The sequence below is a fragment of the Mustela lutreola genome, chromosome 1 (genome assembly GCF_030435805.1).
Source record: "Mustela lutreola isolate mMusLut2 chromosome 1, mMusLut2.pri, whole genome shotgun sequence".
Taxonomy (NCBI): domain Eukaryota; kingdom Metazoa; phylum Chordata; class Mammalia; order Carnivora; family Mustelidae; genus Mustela; species Mustela lutreola.
This window is the reverse complement of record NC_081290.1, coordinates 55772022-55789770: the sequence shown is the minus strand read 5'-3', so window position 1 is coordinate 55789770 and position 17749 is coordinate 55772022. Positions and strand designations below refer to the sequence as shown.

The 17749-nt window shown below is 41.1% G+C and overlaps 1 long non-coding RNA gene and 1 other non-coding gene across 2 annotated transcripts in view; one reads left to right on the top strand and one right to left on the bottom strand.

The window, feature by feature from the left end:
- Positions 1 to 10922, top strand: part of LOC131825607 (uncharacterized) — a 126753-nt gene extending 115831 nt beyond the window's left edge. The window contains exon 4 of the long non-coding RNA XR_009351287.1: positions 10286 to 10922. This is a non-coding gene — a long non-coding RNA (uncharacterized LOC131825607). The remainder of the gene's footprint in view (positions 1 to 10285) is intronic.
- Positions 10923 to 15058: 4136 nt separating this feature from the next.
- On the bottom strand, positions 15059 to 15165 carry LOC131822847 (U6 spliceosomal RNA). The gene has a single exon (XR_009350334.1). It is a non-coding gene; the product is annotated as a U6 spliceosomal RNA (small nuclear RNA).
- Positions 15166 to 17749: the final 2584 nt, after the last annotated feature.

Sequence of the window (17749 nt, the reverse complement as noted above, 5' to 3'; positions counted from 1 at the left end):
TCCACTGAACTGTCTTTGCACTTTGTTGAAAATTAATTGCCCCATATGTGCAGGTCAGTTTCTGGATTCCTACTCTGCCTCATTAATCTATTTGTCTATCTTGAAGCCAGTACCATGCTGCCTTTATTACCATGGATTTATAAGTCTTGAACTTGAGTACTTAAAGTCCTCCAATTTTTTGTCAGAATTCTTTTCACCTATTCCATGTCTTTTCCATCTCCATTTGAATTTTAGAGTCAATTTATCAATTTCTACCAAAAAAATCATGGTGGGTTTTTTTCAGCTGGGATTTTGATTGGAATTATTGACTCTATAGATGAATTTGGGAAAAAAATGACATCTTTATAACGCAGAGTCCTCTGATCCATGACACGATATAGCTTTCAAGTTTTGGATTAGGTGTTCTTTCCTTTCTCTCAGGTTTGTAATTTTCAGTATACAGCTCTTGCCTCCAGTGGCTGGTGGGGAACAAATGCTCCTCTTACATAATAATGCAAGAAAACAAAATAAATAACATCCTCTCATTATGTAAAATATGGATATTTTACTCATCATTTTGCATTAAATTTTGTACTTTAAAAGATCACATTATAATACTGCTTATCTTGATTTCTGAGTTTTGGGTGCCCCCTTAGATTTTGGGATTGAGGTGAGTGCTTCTTGTAGCTCACCTTAATCCCAGCTGTGTCTGAGTGTTTCATATTTATTAAGGCTTTTTTTTTTAAGTTTTATTTTTAAATAATCTCTACACCCAAACATGGGGCTCAAACTCACCCTCCTGAAAAGGAGAGTCATATGCTCTACTGAAGAAGTCAGTCAGGTGACTTGCTAAATTTTTCTCCCAATTTCAATTTCCAGTTGTTCATTGCTTATAATATAGAAACACAATTAGTTTTTGTATACTGATCTTATATCCAGTAACTTGTTAAACTATCTTTTTGGATCAGGTATATTTTCTGTAGATTTCTTTGTATTTTCTACATGTTGGAGTTGGTCATTATCTGGAAGACACTGGGTAAAATTGGGATTATTTCCCCCTAAAATCTTTGTAGAATTCACTAATGAAGCCATCTGGGCTTGGTGTTTTCTTTGTGGGAAGGCTTTTTTAACTACAAATTCAATTTCATTAACGAATCCGAAGCTATTCTAGTTGTCTACTTTTCCTCCAGTGAGCTTTGGTAGTTTATATCTTTCAAGGAATTTGTCCACTTCATCTAAGCTATTGGATGAGTTGGCATAATGCTATCATCATTTTCCCTTATTACCACTTTAATATCTGGAGAATGTATTGCTATGTTAAGTTTGTATTCCTAATAGTGGTAGTTGGTCATTTGTTTTTCTCTTTTTTTTTTTTCTGATCAGTCACTCCTCCTCTAGGGAAAAGAGAGAAAGAAAGAAAGAAAGAAAGAAAGAAAGAAAGAAAGAAAGAAAGAAAGAAAGAAAGAAAGAAAAGCTTTTTTTAAAAGGTTTATTTATTTACTTGAGAAAGAACACATAAGCAGGGGGAGGAATGGAGGAGAGGGATAAGCAGACTCTGCACTGAGTGTGGAACCTGACATGGGTTCCATGGCATTAGTCCCACAAACCTAATATCACAACATGAGCTGAAATCAAGAGTCAGTCGCTGAACCCACTGAGCCACCCAGGCACCCCAATCAAAAACATTTTGAAAACAAATTGTTTTTCTGTTTTCTATTTCATTGATTTTCACTCCAATCTTTACTATTTTCTTTTTCTTTTTTAGTAATTTTTTTCATTGTTCCAAGATTCATTGTTTATGCACCACACCCAGTCAGTACTCCATACAATACATGCCCTCCATAATACCCACCACCAGGTTCATCCAACCCCCAACCCCCACCCTACTATTTTCTTTCTTTTTACTTTGAGTTCATTTGCTCCTGTTAGTTTAGTTAAGGTGTTAGGTTTCAGACTGTCTTCTCTTCTAATCTAGGTATTCAGTGCTGCACATTTTCATTTCAGTACTGCTTTAGCTGCATCCCACAGACTTTAGCATGTGTTTTTCTTTTCATTCAGTTCAAAATGCTATCTTATTTGCCTTTTGATTTCTTCTCTGACCCTTGAGTGTTCTACTTAGCATCCAGTTACTTAGGGATTTTCAGATCTCTTTTGATCACTGATTTCCAATCTAAAGTAGATATAATATTTTATGTGAATTTAATCCAAATTATTGAGACTTTTTTTATGGCCCAGAAAATCATCCATTTTGGTAAATAGTGCATGTACACTTAAAAAGAATGTTAATTTCACCATTATTGGGTAGAGTATTTTATAAAGGCCAATTAGGTAAAGCTGGCTATGAGTCATGCAAGTCATCTCTGTCTGGCTTACTTTCTGTCTGGTTGTCCTATCAATTAGCAAGAGTGAAGGGCTGAAATCTTCTTTATTTGCAGATTTCTTTCATTCATCTTTCGGTTCTAACAGTTCCCACCTCATGTATTGAAAGCACTGTTGTTATGCACAAGATACTTCATTACATTCATAACTTTAAGAAGTCAAGTAACACATCTTGTAGCCCCAACTTGCACCCTCACAAGTTGTTGACAGTCTTGAGGACTTGCCCTGTTCCTCCATGACTGGAATTAATAATGCATCTTCCAAACTAAATTGTTTCAGAAAAGAATTACCCTAACACAGTATTTTAAAGCAGCGTGTTTTTCTCTCCTTGTGGTCCTTGAAATCCCATTGGAGAAGCAAGACCATGACACTACAGCAAACAACGCAAGGCCATTTATTATTAATAGCTGATGGGGCTCAGAAATATTCTGCAAGATTCCCAAGGGCCTGGAGTTTAACTAGCACTGGGGCTTATTTGTGTGCTTTCATCCTTTTGTTCTTCCTCTCTCCCCTCTTTTCTCTCTCCCCCTTCCTCCTTCTACCCTTCATTCACATTTACTCTGTACCTAATCAGAGTCCATTCCTTTGTCAAGACTGGATTTAGGCAAGATCCCTGACCTCAGAGTGTATATAAAGAGAAGCTGACTTGGAAGAAGTGGGACTTGAGTTGAGCCTTGAAAGACAATAGCTGAAGGACATATTCTGTAGAATGAAGAATGGAGTTGGCACATCCATTATAAAATGAATTCTGTGCTTCTCTGTAAAACTTGAAATTTTCATGTCTTCTAGGGGACCCTGTTGATCAAAAAATAAATATGTTTGTTTGTTTTGTCTACCCTATTAAAATCACATATACTTAATAAATATGGGGTGGGAAGAAAAGACTAAATGACAGAGAAATAACCATTCCTAATTGTTACCTGTTTCTAACCATTTTAGATATTTTGGCATGTTTCTAAGTTGTTTCTGTGTACTAAAAATAATCATTATATTTTATATCCTGATCTTTTTTTTTACATTCTCTCTAGGATCTTCTATTTTATTGTAATTTTAGTCAAGATATTTTTTTAAAGATTTTATTCATTTATTTGACAGAGGGAGAAAGATCGCAAGCAGGCAGAACAGCAGGCAGAGAGAGCGGGGGAAGCAGGCTCCCTGCTGAGCATAGGCCCCCTTGATGCAGGGCTCCATCCCAGGACCCTGAGATCATGACCTGAGCCAAAGGCAGAGGCTTTAACCCACTGAGCCACCCAGGTTCCCCTCAAGGTAATTTTAAACATGGTCTAATCTAGTGGTTAAACAACAGTTTAAAATTTCCCCATTGTTTTATATCTAGATCATTTCCAGTTTTCCCTTTGCAAAAATATTCTGCCAATACATTTTCATAAACTCTGTATTTATTATTTTAATGTCTTATTAAGTGAAGGAATTTTTAGAGATTATCAAGTCCAACCATCTTGTCTCAAAGACAAGACACTGAGCTATGGGCAATTAACTGAGTTTTTTGTTGTTGTTTTGTTTTGTTTTCCTCTGAGCTATGCTTCTCAAACTTTAACATGTATGGGGATCACCTGGGGATCTTATTAAAATACAGATCAGGATTCAGTAAGTCTGGGATGGAACCCAATATTCTGCATTTCTGACAAGCTCCCAGGTGACATAAATGATGCACAAAATAAGATTCACACATCAGGTGAAGAATGTGAAACCAAATGTATCTGTCTGCAGAGCCCAAGTGTGAAAAACTACCCTATGCTGCCTCGCTTACCTTGGACAGACTATGGTGGCTAACTAGGACCGATGTGTAGAAGATTTCAAATGTAATTGAAGCTTAATTTAATTATGTTAGTTTAAGGATATCCTTTCTACCAGCCATTGAAGAAATGTACACTCTGGCTAAATACCCAATTGGTAGAGAGGTTTAATGGAAATTCAATGGTGGAGGGAACCATCTATCATCCAGTGACCTTGAAGGTCCTCCCAACCCCAAAGTTGAAGTTTTATTATATATGTTAATATTAAGTACTTTGAATATTTATTTGAAAAGCTAGCTCCCCAGCCATTTAAAATTCAAGAAGTCATTTTCTGATAGAAGTTGCATTGCCAGGCAGGGGGAAAAAAAAAAAAAAAAAACAGAAGAAATTAAGGACTTTCTCTCTTTTCTCTTTTTTTTTTTTTTTTTTTTTTTAACCAGACTGGTTGGGAGTTAGAGACTCAAAAGACGGCCAGAGTTGTCACATGAAAGAAAACTCTTCTCTCCCTCCTCTTTCTCTTTCCTTCTCCCTCTCTCCCTCTACTCTTTTGGAAAAGTAAAACCTCACATTTGAGAAATTTTCAGAAATATAATTTGCATTTGAAGAAAATGTCAGAATTATTTAACACAAGATGAGAAGCAAAAGTGAAAATGTAAATGATTGGGGTCTCTTTACAAAAGGAAGATAGTGTCGCTTCTTAGTACAGACACATTTCTCTTTACAAGGTTTTCAAATGATAATGTTCTTCTTGAAACATGTTAAATGTCTGAGTTGTAAATTTCAAATTGTCACTGCATGATGAGCTCCTGCATGAGAGGAAGAAGGACCGCTTGTTTTTTATGCAAGCTTCACTAAAAATCCTGAAAAATTCCCATTCAAGTTGTTGATTTTACTTAAGCTTTCCAAAAACTGGAGCCCCTGCTTGATGACACTCAGGTACACAGATGAGAAAGACCCTGTTTCAGAGATCCATCCTGGTTAGCCAACGACTATGACCTTCCAGTGTTCTGGATTCCTTTTCCCAGGGACCTGTCCAACTTCTCTCCATGGGTTGGATACCTGCTGCTCATTATCCAACTTCCTTGTCAAACCAGGTGCTCCACCTGATCCTGAATGCATTCATTTCATTTTACCCTCCCCTCCTCAAAACCACAAATCAGATTCTCCAACACCTGATCTCTAACCTTACATCATGTCCATCATGTCCCATTGATTTCCCCGTTCCTAATTATTCAAGAATTTAATTCCAACTGTCTCCATTCAAGTCCTTGCACTCAGCCTTTCGATGCAACCTCCGCACTGATGCCAGACTATTAATTTCAAAGGGCAATTATTCTTCTTCCTATGTGTGAAGTCCCACTTGGGCCTGAAATCTGTGACTGACTGTAGCTCAAAATTCACACTTCCTCACCTGTCATTCAAAGCCTTCTATAAACTGCCTCCAATTTTCCCACTCAGCCTCATCCCAATCTAAGCTACAGTCTAGCCACACAAAGAACACACCTCCTGAAAGATATATTTAGGAAGTTGAGTTTGCATAGTGCTTATAAGGCTTGGAGTTCAAGCCTCAGCTCCACTTTCTCCAAGCTGCATGGGACCTTGAGGTTAACTCTGAGTGAGGCTCTCATTTTTCAAAAGATACTAACAGTGCCTATCTCCTATAATCAGTGCAAGGATTCAGTTTAACTCTTAGAGCAGAACTTCCAGTTTCTTCTCAGGCATGTAGTGTTAGAACAAGCATTGCTCCTGATCTTACAACAGAAGCAGGACAAAGTGCAGCCTCATGAATCTTCTGTAGTCTAAGACCTGAGGTCCCAGGGCAATGGACTAGCCCACATTCATAAGACACAGTCACCAGCAAAGGGGGACAAGACCTGAGCACTTGCTTGTCCCCAGAGCAGATGCTCACCTGGGACAGATGCAGCAGGACACCAGGAGGAAGCATTCAGCTGGAACAGCTCCTGAATGGAGGCTGCTGAGAGAGCACAGAGCCCTTAGGGCCACAGATACAAGACAGTATATGCACATTTGCAGGCTTTTTCTCCATGAATGGTACTTGGTGAAAATCATGACTTGGGCCTGGGACTGGGGGAACAGCAGCCCCTGGAGAATGGACATAACATACCAACAAGAGTGTTCGCACAAATAATGGTGTCGTTTATTGGGTAGTCTGATCTATCTTGCATTCATACAGGGTTTTATTCTTTACATTACTATTACGTATTTGAAGACAGGAATACCTAGCTTATTTTTTTTTAATAGATAGGGAAAACAGAAATCAAATAATTAGGTCTCTTTCCCAAGGGCACACAGCATGTTTCTTCAGAAGTAGTCCGAAAATCATGGTCAAGAGCTTTTTGTAGGAGTCTACTTTCTAAGTTGGTAGGAAACATCTACTCAAATATGAGATGTTAAAGGTCTTATCACACATGGGTTCATTTTGTATGGCATACTGCTATCCTGCTAGAATAAAGTAGAGGTTAATAACCCCATTTTAGAGATGAGAGAATTGAGGCTCAGAGAAATTAAGGCTTGCTTTAGATCAAAGGGCAGCACTGTTAAGGTGAAGCTGGAAAGAAAGAGCTGGGGGAGGAGAGGAGAGATGGTTCTTGAAGATTTTACACAAGGAGCAGTTTGAAACTGTAGATGTATTTTAAGAATGTGCAGATACAATCTGATGTAGTTTCAGGTTACCTTAATAGTATTCTTTCACATTTAGCCACTTAACATCCACTCCTTCTTCTTTGTCTTTGAGGAAGCTACCTCTTCCCTATTTGTAGCCTGGAAGATTCTATGGAGGAAGATGTGCCAGGATCCATGTCCTGGCCCTTGGTCGGCTCACTGCGGGCCACATGTCCTGAGTCGACCCAGTCAGGGCCAAGGCCAACAAGACCCCATTCTCAAGGTTTTACTTGACTGCCATTTTTTCGGACTCTCCCTTTCTCTGGTATAGATGTTGATTTGACACCACACAGAGCAGAAAATTACCCATCTTTAGAAGGAGTCAAGTCCAGAAATGAGTCTCAGCAATGTTTGTTTGTTTTTTTTTAAGATTTTATTTATTTATTTGACAGAGAGAGATCACAAGTAGACAGAGAGGCAGGCAGAGAGAGAGGAGGAAGCAGGCTCCCTGCTGAGCAGAGAGCCCGATGCGGGACTCAATCCCAGGACCCCGAAATCATGACCTGAGCCGAAGGCAGCGGCTTAACCCACTGAGCCACCCAGGCGCCCTCAGCAATGTTTTTGAGCTAAAATCAAGCCTTAAAGTCAAACCTAGGGGCGCCTGGGTGGCTCAGTGGGTTAAAGCCTCTGCCTTCAGCTCAGGTCATGGTCCCAGGGTCTTGGATCAAGCCCCGCATCCAGCTCTCTGCTCAGGGGGGAGCCTGCTTCCTCCTCTCTCTCTGCCTGCCTCTCTGCCTATTTGTGATCTCTCTGTCCAATAAATAAATAAATACATCTTTAAAAAAATAATAATAATGACAAAAAATTGGTAAGAGTGTGAGAAATAGGCTCTTTCTTACACAATTTACATAAATATAAATTGACACACATACATATGAACCATACCTAGCACTCAACAATTTCACTTTAAAAATGTCATCTGGGACACCTGTGTGGTACAGTTGCTTAAGAGTCTGACTCTTTTTTTTTTTTTTTTTAAGATTTTATTTATTTATTTGTAAGAAAGAGACAGCCCAAGGGTGGGGTGAAGGGCAGAGGGAGAAGCAGACTCCCCACTGAGCAGGGAGCCTGATGTGGGACTCAATCCCAGGACTTCAGAATCATGACCTGAGCCAAAGGCAGAGACTTAACTGACTGACCCACCCAGGCGCCCCAAGTGTCTGACTCTTAATTTTGGCTCAGGTTGTGATCTCCCATGAGATGGAAGTCCTGCATCAGGGTCCACGCTTGGTATGGAGTCCGTTTTTCCCTTTCTCTCTGCTCCTTACCCCACTCACGTGCATGCTCTCTCTCATATATAAATAAAACCTTTAAAAAATGTTATCTTACATAAATTATCAAGAATATGTGAGGCAAGTTAGTTGGAAAGAGACAAATTGAAGATGTTATGACAAATAATGATATAACTATACAACACAAACTAAGCAGAGTTTAAAATAATATTGTAGAATATTAACATGTTAAAATGTTCATATCAGTGAGTAAAATACACACTATAAATTATAAGTACAATATAATTTTATTTTTGCTTATAAAATTGTGGGTTTATATGCATATGGAAGAACAGGGAGGCTATACTCTAATACATTACCAGTGATGAGAATATCAGTAAATTTTTAACATTCTTCTTTTCTGATATTTCCCTTTAAAAAACATGTTTAATTATTATGAGCTACAAAAATAACATTTAAACAAAGCTCTTTAATGAAAGGTAACTTAGAAATTACATTACAGAAAAATTAGAAAAACAAAAAGAATGACCCCATTAATAAACCTAACACTGCAATACAATCATTCTCATTCTCAAGGAACTGGGTATTTTTCTTTGCAGGATTTTTCTAGCCATAGTTTTTCCTTTGTATTATAGCTATTAAAGTATATGTACCATTTTGCATCCTGTTTTTAATCACTTAATATTTTGTGGGTGTTTTGTGTTTTACCAGATTATTACTAGATATTTCCCCCAAAGCTCATAATGGTTTTGTACCATCCTATTGATTTACTGTACTTTATTTAACCATTCCCATATTGTTGGACATTTAGGCTAATTTTCCAAAAACAAATTCTGCATTGCTATGTATTTGGGATGGTTTCCTTAGGAGAAATTCCCAGAAGAGAATCCATGTCATCATCTAAGGAAGGACTCTTCCAAAAGCATGTGTAAGGGACAGCTAATCACAAGAAAGCCATCACCTGGGCTCCTGATTGCCTCTCACCAGAATTACCCCTTACTATGAGATCCTTGGGAGTAGCACCTTCTGCCCAAGCTCCCATCTTTAAAGTGCAATTGAAACAGAGAGCTTCCAAAACCCAGGAGGAGCTGGGACCAGGCCAGCTAGAGAAAAGCTAAGAAATAAGAGCAGGATAAAAATCTTTCCAGTTACTTCTAAGTGCAACTTAAGGCTTAGCAGTCATCAGTTGAATCAATATCTGACCTAGAACCTGAGTGACTGAGGAGTTGAGTCATTCCCTCATGTCCACGACCAAAAAGTGGAAACTGCAATGGACAGGGAGGGTCCTTCCCTGGAGAAGTAGGGCCTGTAATGCAGGGAGGCCGGCCTTGTGTCAGAAGGTCTCAGTTCCACCAGCCAGATATGTGACTGTGAGAAGATCTTCCCAACAAAATGGGGCTAATAATATTTGTCTGCCTGGAAGGCTAAGAGCCTTCAATGAGAAAAGGATATGAAAACCCTTTGTAAACTCCAGAGTGCTGTGTCTCTGTGAAGAATTAAGACTGTCTATGCTTGAAAAGACTAAGAAAATGACAGCAAGCTTGCTCACCACACGTAGTGTCTGATGGGTGTTTCTTCACTGATTCCACATTTTCTGAGCACCTGCTATGTGCAAGGTCCTGTTTTAAATTCTTGGGATACAGCAGTGAACCGGAGAGAGAAGACCTTTCATGGAACTTTACATCCTAGTTGGTGGACACGCACAGCACAGTAAACAAATAAGTAAACAAGAGAAAATAAAGTGGGTAACAAGAAAAAAATAAAGTGGGATGCTAGGACAGAGAGTACAGGAGTAAGGGATATTGATTTTTTCCTGTACTGTGAACACAGAGTCTCCAGAAGGTGACTTTTGTGAGGTCTGAAAGTTTCAAAGGAGCAAGCCACCTGAACACAGAGGACAAAGTACCCCAGGCAGAAGGAACAGCAAGGGCAGGATGAAGGAACAAACTTGGAAGGTGCTATAAACTGACTATTTGTGCCTCACCTCCCACTGATATGTTGAAAACCTAACCCCCAAGGTGATGGCATTAGGAGGGAGGGCCTTTGGGAAGATGGAGACTCCTGAATGGTATTTGTGCTTTTATAAGAAGAGATGTCATTAAGTAGACTTACTGTGATGATCAGTTTGCAACACACACATATATTGAATCACTGCGTTGTATGCCTAAAACTAAGAAAAGAATCACTGTGCATTGATAATTGATGGAGGTTAAGGGGTAATATGGCAGTTTACCTACACCATTCTCTCTACTTTGGTAGATGTTTGAAATTATCCAAAGAGAAGAGACACCAGAGCTTCCTCTCTCTGCGATGTGGGGACTCAGTGAGAACGGCTTTCATCTACAAGACAAGATCTTCCTCACCAGTGCCCAACCATGCTGGTACCTTGATCTTAGACTTCCAAGCCTCCAGAATGAGGGAAAATACAATTTCCATTATTTAGGCCATCCATCCCAGTGTTTTGTTATGAATGAGAGACTGAGACATTACAAGTCCATAGGTCTGCACAGGTTGGTTTAAAACAAGTCTCAATGTTCTTTGGTCAGCGAAATGTCTTCAGCCAATGTAGTCTTAACAGGCTAATAATGCCCCCTTGGAATAATAAATTGGTTCCTGGTGGGAGTACAGAAAACCTGACATTTTCTATTTAGGAAGCACAAATATATATGCAATACATACAAAAATGTACAGTGTATCTGTGTCCAAATACCTCAAAAAGATCCTTAAGATTCAATAGTGAAAAATAGGTTGAGCAATATGGAGTCAGAGCTGGTCAAAGCCCACCATGGGGTCATTCAAAGGGAGTGAAAAGCTTTCCTTTTGCAGTAGGAATGTGGGAGCCCCAATCTCCCCATGCTAGCCTGCCACTATCACCTACCATAAACCTCCAAGAGAAAGGCAGTCTTAGAGAGAAGGAGGCCCATTCCCAGCTGAGAGTTTGGTGATCCCAGATCCCACTAGAAACTGCCTCCCAAAATGTGCTTCAGTAAGACAGATCTTACTTTCCCTCTCCCATCAATGAATTTCATAATTAAGGAATCCAAGTCTGGTATGGCAGCTCCACAGTGACCTTGGGCACTGGTTCCTTCCTCATGATCTAAAAATGGTTGCTCAAGCTCAGTCAACATGTTCCAAGTCCAGGCAGCTGTAGGGAGGAGGATCAGCAGGCACCTCCCAAGAATTGGTATATATTACTTCTACTTACATTGCCAGAACTCATTCATATTACACCCCGTCCCTCCTTCCTGCTACATGGAAGGTTGTAAATAAAATCCTTAGCGTAGCAATGAGCCCAGCTCACAGTTGGCAATCTCTTATTATAAAAAAAAAAGAAAGGAAGAAAAAGAAAAAAAAAAAAAGGAGGAGGAGAGAACAGATGCCAGGAGACCACCAAGAGTCTCTGCCACAGTATGCAAATCCCATGTGGACCCTCTCTTCCTGGTGAATGAAAATTCCTTAAACAGGCTTTCATGAGTTTCTGTCTCTGGGGCCTCCCTCTGGCACCTACTGGATTTTCTAAGGTGGCAATAAAACAGTGAGATGTGAAGGGCATGTTTTCAATACAATAACAGGCTCCAGGCACCATTACTTCAAACACTGGAGCAAGAAAGAAAGAAGAAGAGGAGAGAGTGGGAGAAGAGAGGCACCCTTCCCTATTCAGGTTTATTTATATTCTCCTGTTAACACTCTATCTCCCAGTAATGTGATTTGATTAACATTCTAGAACATGACTCATCTTCCACGCTATATTTTTTCTTGCCGGGAGATAGGGGAAGAGGAAGAAGAAGTCAGACTTTCCTTTATAAGGTAAAGGAAGGGTGTAGGAAGTCTAGGGTATAGGAAGCAGGAGGGTATAGAGTACAGGTATAGGGTATAGGAAGCAGAAGGGTATAGGTATAGGGTATAGGAAGCAGAAGGAAGATGAGGAAAGAAGAAGTCATGAAATACAATCATGCATGGAGGGATGTCTCTAAGGAAAAAGTCTGTAGGGCAAGTCTGGAAACATAAGGTACTGGAGGCCCTCATAGAGGAGCAGATTCCTATAACTTGTACACAGCATGCTTCATGCTGTAATCAAGGTGTGAGTGATATACTGATGGTGGGGTATGGGGAGAAAGGAGAGAGGTTCCATAGAAGCCAGCCATGATGATGGAGATGCCAGAAATGGGAAAGAGGCATTTAAGGCAGAGCAGAAGCCTAAAGGGATGAGGTGGGAAGCATGTCCGGGGGTGGGGGGGACACTGGGTAGTGTGTCTAAAGTGAAGCTTACATGAGAAGGTGGTAGAGGTAGTCAGCAGAGGAAGAAAATATGTTGGAGAATGGACTTAGCTCAGGGAAGTAGTAGCAGACACAATTCAGTTACTCGGCTCCAAATGTCCTTTGTGAAGCTAACAGATTTTGGCCAATAAGTATCAAAGAGCCCCAACATAGAGGTAATGGATAAGCCCTGAGCCTGGGGGTCCTTAAGACTAAACCCCTCTGATCCAAAGAGCTACAGTCACAGGGTAGCCAGATGCCTTTCTGCAGAACCCACTCCAAAACATTGCTGAAACCCCAGCAGATTGAAGATTGTCCCCTAAAATTCATGTCCATCTGGAACTTGAGAATGGGAGCTTATTTGGAAATAGGGTCTCTGCAGATGTAATTAGCTCACTTAACATGGGTTAGGGTGGACCCTAAATCTATCCTGTTGTCTTTATAAGAGGAAAAGATACAAAGAGATACACAGGGAAGAAGGCCATGTGATGAATGCAGAGACTGGAAAGTCAGGGAGAAGCTAGGACCACCAGCCACCAGCAGAAGCTAGAAAAGGTGAAGAAGGACCTTCTCCCAGAGCCCTCACAGGGAGCAGGCAGAAGATTTCAGTCTTCCTGCCTCCACAACTGTGAGAACACATTTCTGCTGTTTAAGCCACCCCATATGCGGTACTATGTCATGGTGGTCCAGCCCTGTGAGGCACAGAATCAGCAAAGGAGAGAGGCCTCCACAGAATGGTGGGCCCTCCATGCAGGGACAGGGCTAAGGGGGAAGTAACCTTACAGACCAAAGAGGGAGAAGGCGGAGAAGAGGAATAGAGGCAAACTTGCAAGTGGTGGGACACCTCTCCAACCAAGACCACTGGGGAAATTGTTCCAGTCACTGAGAAACAAAAGGAAGCGCGTCCCACGCGCACTTCCGTTGCTATGGCAAATCCATCCTCCCCCAAACACTACTACTCTCAACTGTAAATACTTCCATAAGTGTAGAGCACATAAAAAGCAGGAATGCCCCTAGTCATTCTTATTTACCACTCCTGTTTTAGAAACAAAATTAATTTGTACAACGTATCAGAGTGAATATGCCCTGAAGTCGGGAAAGCCGGTGAGCCAGAAAGCCGATGTTAGACAGTACACTCTATGGCTGGCTCTGGCGGCTGAGACAAAGCAGGGCAAAACGGACCCATGGGCTCAGGGATTTGTGATTCCAGCTCTTGTGGTTTGGATTCAGGTACATCTGTCTCTATCTTAGGACCCTCATCTGCAGAATGAGTGGGTTGAATTACCTCGCTAACCTCCTTTCTGGCGCAGGGGCTGGGTCCAAATGGCCCATAGCTGAGCTGCGTCCTGTGGCAGTCAGCCTGAGGAGGAGCACCCGGAGCTCTGCTTCCCTCTCAACCGTACAGGAGGAGGAAGGGCACACAAAGGAAAAAAAAAAAAAAAGTAAAAGGATTTTACAGCATCATTCTAAAAGCTGCTCATAGGGGTCCAAATACCTGCTTCTACTTTTATCTATGACCATTTACAAAATACTATTTGTAATAGTGGTGGCTAGTGTTTATAAACACTTATTCTGAGTCAGGCCCTCTCCTAAGCACTTTTGATGTTTTATTTTATTTTAAAGACTTTATTTATTTGACAGACAGAGATCACAAGTAGGAAGAGAGGCAGGCAGAGAGAGAGGGAAGCAGGCTTCCCACAGAACAGGGAGTCCGATGCGGGGCTCGATCCCAGGACCCTGAGATCATGACCTGAGCCAAAGGCAGAGGCTTAACCCACTGAGCCACCCAGGCGCCCCCACTTTTGATATTTTAAATATCACTCTTCACTTCGTATCTATCAGGCAGGTACCATGATCTCCCCCATTTTATTTTATAGGAGAGGACACTGTGGGACAACAGGGGTCCATGGTGGGTCCCAAATGCTGCTGGCTATCATACCCTGTGGTTTTTAAAAAATGATGTCAGGAAAGGGCTGTTCATTTAATATCGAGATGATTAACCAGGGCCCAGAGAGAAGGACCACTGCTCTGCCAGACTTCCCAGGGAGAACCCCTCCATCTCTTGGCTTACCTCTTTCCCCACCCAGCCATCCTGGCTAAAAGAGCCATCTTGCAAGGCCCTCAAGAGCCAGTCAGTTGAAAATTCAAACCCAGGATGTCCAACTGCCTGTCACTCAGCATTACACAACTTGTGTGTAAATGTGATACAACTGCCCCTTCCTGCTCCCACATGGTCAATATTGTCTCACTCCTGGAACCAGGGTCATTTCACTGAGCCGCAGGAACTCCTGGGACTCCAGTCCCATGGCCATGTCACTCTAGATAGCCAAGAGGGGCTCTAGGAGCTGTGGTCAGTCCCCACACTCCCCATGTGTGCAGGAGGGACTGACCCAGGAGGCTGATATAATTGACCCAATATCTCAAAACCTCTCTTTTGGCAGAACCAGAGCGAGATCCAAGGCAGCCAGATGAGGCACAACCGGGATCCCTGCCATGGTCTCTGGCACCATGTGGCTTCTTCCACGTGGTGTCTCTTTGACTTCCCAGCTCCAGAAAGCCTCTTCCTCAGAATTTGGTCAAAGACCTATGGCAGAGAAAGTTTGTCTCATGTGCCCTCCCCTCTTTCCTCTCCAACCCAGGGAACTGATCCCATATCTCTGCTGCTCTATAATCACTCTGCTCTGTCCATCTGGACACCCTGGCAGTCCCCAGCCATGCTTCTCATGTTGAAAATGGTCCCTGATGCTTTATTTATTTATTTATTTATTAAGACTTAAAAATATGGAACGCTTCACGAATTTGAGTGTCATCCTTGCGCAGGGGCCATGCTAATCTTCTCTGTATTGTTCCAATTTTAGTATATGTGCTGCTGAAGTGAGCACTCCCTGATGCATTTAAATCATGCATACCCACCCCTAATTTGTCTGATTAATGCATCCATTCAAACCCTCCTTGAGAACCAACTGTGTTCAGAGAGTCAAGATTTTGCACTTTTCAAAGAAGAGTTCAGACCACCCCTTGCTCCTGAGGGTTGCTGTGTAATCCCAGATTTCTGCCAAAAGGATACTTTGGGGGGATTCTGTTAAAATAAATAGCTCCCTGGATCCCTTGTGGGAGAGTGGACTCTAGTTCTGAGGTAGAAACTAGTGTCAATACATTCCCAGGTGACAAGATGTGATAGCTGTTTGGGTCCTACTGCTCTGGACCCATTGTACTATTGGGGTTCAAGTGATCTTTTTGGGCAATTGACTATCCAAGGTCACACCCAGGCCTTTTGACAACTTGCTCTTGTCCAGGGAAAGTGCTTTTCTCTTTAGCAGGCTTAGAACCGTCTCCCTCCCCTTCATTCCTGGTATTATTTTAGGAGAACAATGAGTCAACAGTGACTCATGCTTTCTTTCCAGCCCACCTCCTCATTCCTGAACTAACTGGGGCTCTTTTCATCTCTTTGACCTACTTAAAAAATAATAATAATAAAAATAAAATAAATTAATTTAATTAAAAAATATATATATATATGAGAAAAATAAGAAAAATAAGAGAGGTAGAACAGAGGATTCCTTACTGATGCTTCTGTTCCTCAAGTTTACATACACACAGCAAAGTGCTTGTCCTAACTCATATTTCTACTTTAGGTCCCTCCCTATAAAACTCAGCCCTTTATCAAAGCTTAATACATTTCAATCCACAAGTATCCTTCAACAAACTGGTGGGAATCTTCACCGGGGAGGGTTATATTTATGCCCCACAGTAACTTTGATGTGATGGAAAGGACCTCTTTATTCCAGGATTACATATTTCCAACATCTTTTATCATCAGAGCTTTCTAGGAAGAACAGGATTGCTCCTTCACGATGGCGGACGCCCATCCTTGATCGGAAGGAGACACTTCAGCTTGTTTCTGCATTCTCTGCCTCTCTTTCACCTGCATCCCTGCCCTTCATTTCTAATCCAGAGCTGCTGTGGCTTTGCTTCCAGGCTTTTGGTTATTTTGGTGAACATTTAAGATCCAAATAGACAAGGCTGAAAGTTCAGCGGTGTGCTAGCTGTAATTCATCATCACACATTCAGAAGGAAGATGCCCAAGACCAGGAGATTCCGCCACATGCTTCCAGAGCACATTCTGCATTTCCCTCTCACCAGAACACACATTTTCACATACCCAACGCTGCCTCAGATTCAGAGCATTGTTCTTTCTCTTTGAGGAAGACAGGTCCTTGTCTATCTTCCAGTCAGCCCCCTCTGCCCTGGCTCTGTTGACCCTACCAGTAATCCTGTCCTGAGCCTGTCCTTATAAAGGTCCCCAGCTTCTCCCAGAAGCCTGTTCCCCTTCCTTGCTCCTTGCATCCTCTTAAGATTTCTTCCAAAGTCCTCCTTTTTAACCATGCATGCTATGCTTATTTCTAAGCACAAAAGAACTGGGATAATTTATTATGCCCCTCTTTTTAATATTCCCCAAGGTACAAAGCAGGCCACATTCAGCACCTAAATTCAATAAATACTGAATTAGAAGGAATGTACTTAAGCATTTTAAAAATGTTTGAAAGCGTAAAAAAAAAAGGCAAGGGATTATGTTCTCTTAATCTTTGCTACAATTATCATCACTTTACAGAAAATGCCTTAACAGTGACAATGCAGAACCTTTATATATAAATTTCCAAAGTTAGTTCTCATCCAAACAGTAGTTGGGAAAATGTTCTGCAGTCAAAAGATCTGAATTTGGGTTTACCTTTACCTTATTGAATTTGAACACAAGGCATAATCTCTCTGAATCAAATCAGGATGATAACAGTAATAATAATAATAATAAGTCAAGCTTATTAAAGATTCTAAAAAGTATACCCTTGTGGCAAAGTGCCCAGCAAGCCAACATGCTCCTCAAAGACTCTACTCTCTGCGAAATCACCTGGTAGAGAAGGCCACTTTCACCTTGTGGTCCTATTGTACATAATCTCCTTTCCTTCTTCCCTCCGCAGGCAGTACTGAAATGACCTCACCTAACCTCTAGGTTCCTTGTTGATTTCTGCAGGGTCTGAGCTAGCACATGCAGATGTTCGTTGATTACTTATTGAATGAAAGGATGAACTTGCAACAAATGTGGTCATTAGGATCGTGTTTACATCTCTATTTTCAGTTAAAATTCCTCATTTCAGTTTGGGTCTACTTCCCTAATTGTGTCCTAAATACTTATCAAAATGGAAAATGTACTTAATTTGTAAGGGTTCTCAAAAGTACATTTCCGCACATCTGCTTAGACTTTTGCCCTTAACCACAACCAATGAAAATGCATAAATATATGTGTATATATGGAAGGATTATTCTGGGGAACACGGGTGGGGAACTGAGTCAGGTTAAGAAATAATGATCCCTTGTTACTGACCTAAGAGAGAGCAGATAGCTAATCAATTCACCAAAAAGTTATCCATTGTTGAAAATTAACCCGAAACGTGATCTCTAGCTGTAACA